Genomic DNA, 9,759 nt, shown 5'->3' on the forward strand with positions numbered 1-9,759 from the left:
CTATACTTCCATCATAAGTATAAGACCTGTATAACACTACCTCTTTATTTTTTATTTCATTTTACTTAAAATCATTTTTCACTATACATATGTGAGCAAATATTTTTTATTTCTATTTTTATGTTTTTTGGGTGTGTGACTTGTTTCTCTGTTCTTTTCACCCCCAAATGCACCAGCAATATAATGAAGCACCATTTCTTCCTGCAAAGGCACAGTAAAAAAGGAGAAATCCCACGTATATAAACAAGCTCTTATCTACTAGGGATAAGAACTCATACTTATTTACAATACAGAGGAATCTCCCACCTTGAAAATATGTCATGTGAATCCATCTTAGACGCCAGAAGATTATACACCGACCATCCAGACTTGAATCCTGAACCCCAGACATAGAATCGACACAGTTCTTCACAACAGCTACAGGAACCAAAGCCCATCTGGGACATCCTGAATACTACTCGATCTCCAACATGAGCCAGTTCTAATATGATATCCTAACAACGAGGAAATTGGGAACAAATGGACATAAGAACAGGTTATCCTACCTTACCAACTAATGATAAAACAAAATCAGAAGACTTACCACACAACGGGCTGTGCAAACGCCAAGAACGTGATCTACAGATGACCGGCTGATAGAACCATGACCAGGCAGTATGTATTCTGGGACCAACAAGAAAGCCCTAGTCTAGGGTTTGGTCTACGTCATGCATAACAATCATGACCTCCAATTCCAGAGTCCTGACTGAGGCAATTGCAACTGAACGGGTCTTCTGGAAACATAATGAAAGACGATATCCAGGCTCCATCTGAGTTTCAACGCAAGGGCCAAGACCACCAACCACAGAAGACAGATTAAAATGACATCGAAGAAACAGAACTTCTAAAATCACAAAGAAAGTCTTTATCATAAGTTCCACTCCTTGACCTGTGCACAGACTGAGACCTCTAGAGGTCTGTCTTTATCATCCAGATCAGAGCAGAAGTCTTCCATATGGCACAAAAACACCAAGGGGATAGTAAATGAACGTGAAAGGAGTCTATAGATAATCCCATGACAATATATTCCAAGGGTAGAGAAACCCTGTATCTCTTAGGCCAAGGGGATTCCCATTTCGGATGATCCCAATATTTACTGTGCCTATGCAGGGGAGTGGGGGGAGACAAAAAACACTAAATAATCCTTCTTTTTTTATTTTAATTATTTTATTTTTATTATTTTTATCTAGTTTTTGTCGATTTCTTTGTTTTGGGGTAGATATTGAAGTAGTTATCCATTTTTTAATTATATATTTACTTTTTCTTTCTTCTTTTCTCTTCTTCCTCCTTGCGCCTTGTCATATTTCATATCTCAAGACCATGGCAACTATGTGGTGCATATTTTTATTGCTGCAGTGCTCACTGGATATCTTATTTGATTCCTCTTTTTGAACTGTTGTGGTGTTTCACCTTCTTCTTTTCCCCTTCGTCCCTCAAACCAAGGATGAGAGCCTCTAGAATGACTCTGCTCATAGTCGGCGTAGTCGATTTTTACCCCATTATATTACCTTTCTCTTCCTCAAACAAAACCTCAAAACTTGAACTTTCTAGTCCCGCCTCCCAACTAGAGGGGGCAGTAATGGAGGCACCAAGACCAAACAGTTATAAGACCACTAAGTAATAAACTAGACACAGAAGGGACCACACATTCTAGCAGCCCCTGGGGGGGAGAGTGGAGGATATGGGAGGCAGGATGGGAGCAGTTGTGGGAGGACAATTCGGTGGTGGGAATTCCCCTGATTCAATGTAAATATGTACCTGGAATATTACTGTGAACGATATGTAAGCCACTATAATTAAAATCAAAATTATATTTAAAAAATAAATAAATGTATTACCATAACCAGTTATGTGAACTACATTGTTTAAATAAAGTAATAATGAAAAGAATCATTATATCCAGAAAAATCCAAATCCCAAGACTTTTCACTGATTCTATCTAACCCAATATTCTGTAGTAAGGTGTAGAAATGAGCAGATGTGGATATGTGGATATATTATGTGATCTGCCCATTCAGATGCCCCATTGGTTTTGGTAACCATTGAGCTAGCTCATCTCTTGTTTATCACTTTATGAGAAAAACTGTAGAAAAGGCTCATATAGTAGAGTTGATTATATGAAGCCTACATATCAGCTCATACATGTACTACAAAGGGGAAAGTATTGCAGCACGTCTGTAGAGTAAATTAGTCAGAAAAGAGGCAACACATTATACCTGAGAGATGAAGTATAGATCATTTGAAATTGACAAATATTTTACTGTTCTCAGTTGCCACACTGAGCCTGAAGACTCACAGGAGGCAGGAATCTTAATGAGCTTGACTTTTTGTTTATGTAGAATGAAAAATACCACAGAGCTGCAAGGTCCTTAAACCACTAAGTCAGCTCCAAATTAAATAGATTTGGAGGAAAACAGAACAGAGTATTTTCATGGCTTTGCTAGATTTGATTGTCCATCTCAAAGCAGATTTTTTGGGAAACAAATCTATATTCTCTCACAGATGATATTTGTGGAATGTTAATGGAAATTGCTCCAAGGAGGAGCAATTTATTGTCTTATAATAAAACGACTGACTAGATTTGAAGGAGTTTATTAGGAATGGAGGATGCTGATTGTACATGTCTATCCTAGGTCTTATATATTACATGAGATGGTTCCTAAAAAAAAGCCATTTGTATGCACTTCATATACTCCTTCTAACTTTTACTCACCATAGTGAGTATAGGTTCAAATAAATAAGTAAATAAAGAATAAGTACCTATGGTGAGTAAATGTTCAAATAAAAGATTGTTTGCACACCTGCAGGAGAAGGGGGTATGGTAAATTGATAGAAAGAAGGCTATACAATGCAATTAGGAAGGAGGAATGCCAATCTAAATAAGTGAGGGATGACTCATGGTGATCTCATGGAGACAAAATATAGAGTGACACTTTCAAGACTATTCTGGAAGCCACATGAATGATTCATCAGGGATGCCAAATGATGAAACTCTACTTCCTTGCTTGATATGTGGAATTTATGATGATTTTTAATGTATACCAATTAAATACATGCATTCATACACAGGTATGCATGCATACATGTATATAAGTGCATACATTATCCACCTATGCATATGCACTAACATCAATCAAGCATGTTGTTCAGTTGACTCCTAAATTCCATGGTTGGAATTTTCCACTTATTCAGGGATTTTTTTTTCTATTCTTTCTAGTTTCACATTTAAGGATTCAACCAAGCACAGATAGATATAGGTTAGGTAAATCCTTAAGTGCCTCTCCCTCTTCAATTTCATCAAAGGTCAGTTTATTATTAAAACTAAAAACAGATGGTTGACCTTTCAGAACTAGTGTTGTGGCACAAAATCCAGTTAGAAAGGGAGCAAAATGGGGATCGCTCACTTTGTCCTGCCACTTGGCTTTCTCTTGGCTTCATAGTCCTCATCTAGTTTTACACCTTCCTACCTTCCTTATTCTACGGAAGGTTCAAAGATTTTCTTCAGTACCAGAGCTTTAATTTATGCCTGTGAAGTTTCACAACCACTGTCTTGAAGAAGGCACAAGCTTTTTAATACATACAATTCCCTTGATAAACAGAAGTGGTGGAGTACTACAAAAAAAAAAATCTAAGCTTATCATGACAGTTCTACTTGAAACTGTATGCATGACCCTAAAGATAACTTCAGAAACAACGGTTGGTCTAGAGTTTATTCCCTTCTCTTATCTCTGTCATTCTCTCTCTTCTATCTCTCTTCATACATATGTACACACAAACAAACACACATGCTTTCTCTCTCTTGCTTGCGCTCTCTCTCTCTCTCTCTCTCTCTCTCTCTCTCTCTCTCTCTCTCTCTCTCTCTCTCTCTCTCTCTCTCTCTCTCTCTCTCTCTCTCTCTCTCTCTCTCTCTCTCTCTCTCTCTTATTCACCTCCATCATACTGCTGCATCTTGTCCAAAAGCCTCCAGAATGAAAGATAAAGATTGGAAGAAGCCACATTCTGCCCCTCTCAGATGGCTTTCCAGATAGTGCCTGAAGCACAGCCAGAGACTAATTATCTCCCTTCCCCATTCTTCCTCCTGTTCTTGAGGGAAGCAAAAATAATTTGGACTTTTAAAGAAAGATTTAGAGAAGGCATGTCCTTAAGGCTTTTTCCATACTTGGGTCAAAGTAAAAGTAAATAAGAAAAAACATTCCAACACCTTACAATTAAGCCTTTGTTGCTGTACCCAATTGCTGAGCGCCTCTCACTGGGCAGGAGGATGAGGGTCACAGGTCTTCATTGACTTCTCACAAACTAATTTTATCTAAGTAGCCCAAGCAGAGTCTCCTAAAGAAAATTTAATAAACAAGAATTTACACCACTTCTTCCAAAATAGTCTGTTCTGGGACAAAAGGAACATGACTTTTCTATCAATTGATTATTTATTTGTAGTTTCAGTAACATGTTTATAATAAGCCCACTTTTATAGCTATACCATAAAAAGTTATTTCATCTTTATCCCACAAAAGTGTCTAAGACCACTTCTTTCTTTTTTTTTTTTTTTTTGGGGGGGTTTTTGGGCCACACCCATTTGACGCTCAGGGGTTACTCCTGGCTATGTGCTCAGAAATCGCCCCTGGCTTGGGGGGACCATATGGGACGCCGGGGGATCGAACCGCGGTCCTTCCTTGGCTAGCGCTTGCAAGGCAGACACCTTACCTCCAGCGCCACCTACCCGGCCCAAGACCACTTCTTTCAACCTCTTCTCTCTCCAACTTCTTGCTTGGTAATTTCAATTTTGCAATCAAAGGCCAAGAATTTGTCATAATTCAATATTATATATTCACTTGTTTTGTTTCTCTATATACCATAGATTATTGAAATTACATAGATTACTGAGATTAGAACAAATAGCAATTTGTTATCTCTGACTGATTTTACTTATTACAATGCAATTCATTTTCATCCAAATTGCAGGAAATTTCAAGTTTCCACTTTTTCTTAAAACTCCAATTGTGCATCTACGTTACAACTTCTTAATCCATTAAATTGTCATTGAAAATTTGGGTTGTTTGCCTACCTTAACTATTGTACTTAGCACTGCAATGAACCTGTTATTCATACATTCTTCCTAAATAGTAGGAAAAAAATAACCCCATCAAAAACTGTTGAGAGGATGGGTAGGGTATTTGCCTTACATGTGGCTGACTCAGGACAGACCTGGGTTCGATTCCTGGCATCTGTCATGGTTCCCCAATGCAAAAGCGATTTCTGAGCACATAGCCAGGAGTAACCCCTGAGTGTCACCAGGTGTGGCCCAAAAACCAAAAAAAAAAAAAAAAAAAAAAGGAATTGTTGAGAGGAGATGAATAGACTCTTTTTCAAAAAGAATGATATATGATTGGTCAGTAGCATATGAAAATTTTTATTATTATTCATTATCAAGGGAATATAATCAAACTATATGATTTATATGATAAGATATAATCTCATGTCAATGAGAATAGCACATGTCAGAACAACTAAAATAACCTGTGTTGGTGAGAATGTTGAAAAGAGCCCTTATTCAACTGTTGGGTGGAAATGACTATTTCAATTTTTATGGAAAATAGTATGGAAACATCTTACAAAACTAAGACTACAATTTCCGTGTGATCCACAATCCCCCTTCAGAACATCTACCCCAAGAAAAAATAAGCAAAAAATTTTGGTGGGGATAGAATACAATCACACCGAGCAGTGCTCAGGACTCTACTGAGAGTACACTTTTGGAAAGGTTCATAGAATCATCTGGCTACTAAGAATTGAAGCCATATTGGCACATGCAAGTCAACCTCTCCAGTATTAACTCTCCATCTCCACAAAAACCTATATTATTTGACATTTTTAATCATTATTTTTTTTCAATTCACCTTTTGCATGGCTATAATATCATGCAAAACATTTCTGATTCTCCCCATGTCATCCCCATACCCTCCTTGGTATCTAGACCTATAACTTTTCATTTCAAAGGTCTGGAGATCCAGGGAGGAGGTGTGGTTCAATGGTGTGGTTCAAGTCCAAGATCAAAATTTTGTTTTGCTGAAGGGTGATCAGTTTTTTGTTCCATTTGGGACTTCGACAAATAGGAAAATATTCAGTTGTAGTTGCTGACACACACAAATACATTATAACAAAATAAGGAGATACAGTCATGAAACCACAGTTCTATTTCCTGTAAATGAACACATTTCATAGCTATTATTTATTATTTTCCTCTACCATGATCCTTCTCTCTTCCTTAAGCTCACACCTCACTAATGATATTTTACCTGTGAAGTGACCCATTTTTATTGCTGAACCATTAGTTTGGTTCAGAGTGAATTATTATAGTTTTCCTAAATTTTATAGTTGGCCTTAGGATAGTACAGCAGATAAATAACTTGCCTTGCACACAGCTGGCCAAGTTTAATCCCCAGTAGCCCATATATTCAACCATGCCTACAAGGATTGATCTCTGAGTTCATAGCCAGGAGTAATTCCTGAACACTGCCAACGATGACATACCCTACCTCCCCAAATGGATATTATAGCTGGCCTTAATAACAAACTATCTGAAATATTAATGTGCTTTTGTTATAAACGTACAGCTATTCAATTTGACCAAAATGTATTTTTGTATATATTGGTCTTCATCCATAGTTCCTGACATACAGTCTACTGAAATTCTTTGGATTTCCTGAGTGTTGAAAGCAAAAATGTTACCTTTTATTTGTGAATGAGGAAACTTTTGAAAAGTAATTCAACAGAGGAGTTAGTTGCAGATAAACAACCATGAATGGAGAACTTTTAATCCTAGCCCTTTCTACCAAAAAAAAAAAAAAAAAAAAAAGGCAAAATATCAAATTTCATGATTTTGTTTTTTGGCCACACCAGCCAGCACTCAGGGGTTATTTCTGGTTCTTCTCTCAGAAATCACTCCTGAGGATTTTTGGCTAGCACGGGCGGGCAGCTGGCAGGCCTCCACATGTGCCAGCGGCCTCTTGGCCCGGCTTAGGGTAGGGGGGCTCGGACATGGGTCACCGACCCCCTCTCCCCCTTTCCTCCGGATCTCCAGGTGGGTTTCTGGAAGGAGCTGATGGGGCACCCTGGGTTTTCCCCATTCCCTGGCCCGGTCCGGACTCTGGCCTAGGGTGGGGCTTAAATCCCCGTCCTTCGGGCTTGGGAGGGTCTCTCTCCCTTCCTGGAGCAGGATTTTTGGCTAGCACGGGCGGGCAGCTGGCGGGCAGCTGGCAGGCCTCCGCATGTGCCAGCGGCCTCTTGGCCCGGCTTAGGGTAGGGGGGCTCGGACATGGGTCACCCGACCCCCCTCTCCCCCTTTCCTCCGGATCTCCAGGTGGGTTTCTGGAAGGAGCTGATGGGGCACCCTGGATTTTCCCCACTCCCTGGCCCGGTCTGGACTCTGGCCTAGGGTGGGGCTTAAATCCCAGTCCTTCGGGCTTGGGAGGGTCTCTCTCCCTTCCTGGAGCAGGATTTTTGGCTAGCACGGGCGGGCAGCTGGCAGGCCTCCGCATGTGCCAGCGGCCTCTTGGCCCGGCTTAGGGTAGGGGGGCTCGGACATGGGTCACCCGACCCCCCTCTCCCCCTTTCCTCCGGATCTCCAGGTGGGTTTCTGGAAGGAGCTGATGGGGCACCCTGGATTTTCCCCACTCCCTGGCCCGGTCGGACTCTGGCCTAGGGTGGGGCTTAAATCCCTCCTTCGGGCTTGGGAGGGTCTCTCTCCCTTCCTGGAGCAGGATTTTTGGCTAGCACGGGCGGGCAGCTGGCAGGCCTCCGCATGTGCCAGCGGCCTCTTGGCCCGGCTTAGGGTAGGGGGGCTCGGACATGGGTCACCCGACCCCCCTCTCCCCCTTTCCTCCGGATCTCCAGGTGGGTTTCTGGAAGGAGCTGATGGGGCACCCTGGGTTTTCCCCATTCCCTGGCCCGGTCCGGACTCTGGCCTAGGGTGGGGCTTAAATCCCCGTCCTTCGGGCTTGGGAGGGTCTCTCTCCCTTCCTGGAGCAGGATTTTTGGCTAGCACGGGCGGGCAGCTGGCGGGCAGCTGGCAGGCCTCCGCATGTGCCAGCGGCCTCTTGGCCCGGCTTAGGGTAGGGGGGCTCGGACATGGGTCACCCGACCCCCCTCTCCCCCTTTCCTCCGGATCTCCAGGTGGGTTTCTGGAAGGAGCTGATGGGGCACCCTGGGTTTTCCCCACTCCCTGGCCCGGTCCGGACTCTGGCCTAGGGTGGGGCTTAAATCCCTGTCCTTCGGGCTTGGGAGGGTCTCTCTCCCTTCCTGGAGCAGGATTTTTGGCTAGCACGGGCGGGCAGCTGGCAGGCCTCCGCATGTGCCAGCGGCCTCTTGGCCCGGCTTAGGGTAGGGGGGCTCGGACATGGGTCACCCGACCCCCCTCTCCCCCTTTCCTCCGGATCTCCAGGTGGGTTTCTGGAAGGAGCTGATGGGGCACCCTGGGTTTTCCCCATTCCCTGGCCCGGTCGGACTCTGGCCTAGGGTGGGGCTTAAATCCCGTCCTTCGGGCTTGGGAGGGTCTCTCTCCCTTCCTGGAGCAGGATTTTTGGCTAGCACGGGCGGGCAGCTGGCAGGCCTCCGCATGTGCCAGCGGCCTCTTGGCCCGGCTTAGGGTAGGGGGGCTCGGACATGGGTCACCCGACCCCCCTCTCCCCCTTTCCTCCGGATCTCCAGGTGGGTTTCTGGAAGGAGCTGATGGGGCACCCTGGGTTTTCCCCACTCCCTGGCCCGGTCCGGACTCTGGCCTAGGGTGGGGCTTAAATCCCCGTCCTTCGGGCTTGGGAGGGTCTCTCTCCCTTCCTGGAGCAGGATTTTTGGCTAGCACGGGCGGGCAGCTGGCTCCTCCCAACCATTAGTATCCCATATTTACTCTTCTTAACTTCAGTAACAAACAGTTCTATTCTCTGACCAAAGACATACAGTAGATCTAACAAATCCCAGAACTACTTAGAAGGACAGAAATTGAACACATATTGAACACATATATCTTTTGAATATTTTATGGGTATTTTCTTTAACTGATGTATCTCTCTATATATTCCTCTACTATGATGTTTCTATCCACTTTTCATCTTGTCTTTTCTTTGTAAGCTGTTCAGTAAGGATTGTTGGTGGAACTGTCCCTCAGTTTGATGCCTATGATTGAACTATGTCATGGAAATTGCTGGTCTTGTTCTCATTGCCTCCAGATGCACCAATAACGCTTCACGGCATTGATCCTTGTTTGCATAGACACATTAAAATGGGAAAACACCATACATACAGATAAGTTCTTATCTAATAAATCTCAGTACAATGTACCTTACACCCTGAACATTGATATAATGACCTGGCACAGGCCTCAGAAGAATGGGCATCCTCCATTCACGCCAGAACCAGGCAAGCTATCTACGAAACATCCAAGGTCTTTTATAGCAACAGCTGGAAGCAGTCCTCTACCAGGAAAGACTCTACCAAGGGTCTGACATCGACCTCCTAAAAAGAGACTTCTGTTTACACTGAGAAGACTTGACAACAACAATGACCTGCTCTACAGGACATGGTTCTCTCTATTGCCCCATAAGTGTGAGGTGAAATGAGAGGATGCTCCGCACCATCCTGACTACAATATGGGATATGCAGACTCCAGGATCTTTAATACAGAAGCATGATACCAACAACAACAGAGACTAAGTGAGGAATGGAGGTGTA

Source organism: Suncus etruscus, chromosome 4 (genome assembly GCF_024139225.1).
Source record: "Suncus etruscus isolate mSunEtr1 chromosome 4, mSunEtr1.pri.cur, whole genome shotgun sequence".
In the NCBI taxonomy this organism is placed as follows: domain Eukaryota; kingdom Metazoa; phylum Chordata; class Mammalia; order Eulipotyphla; family Soricidae; genus Suncus; species Suncus etruscus.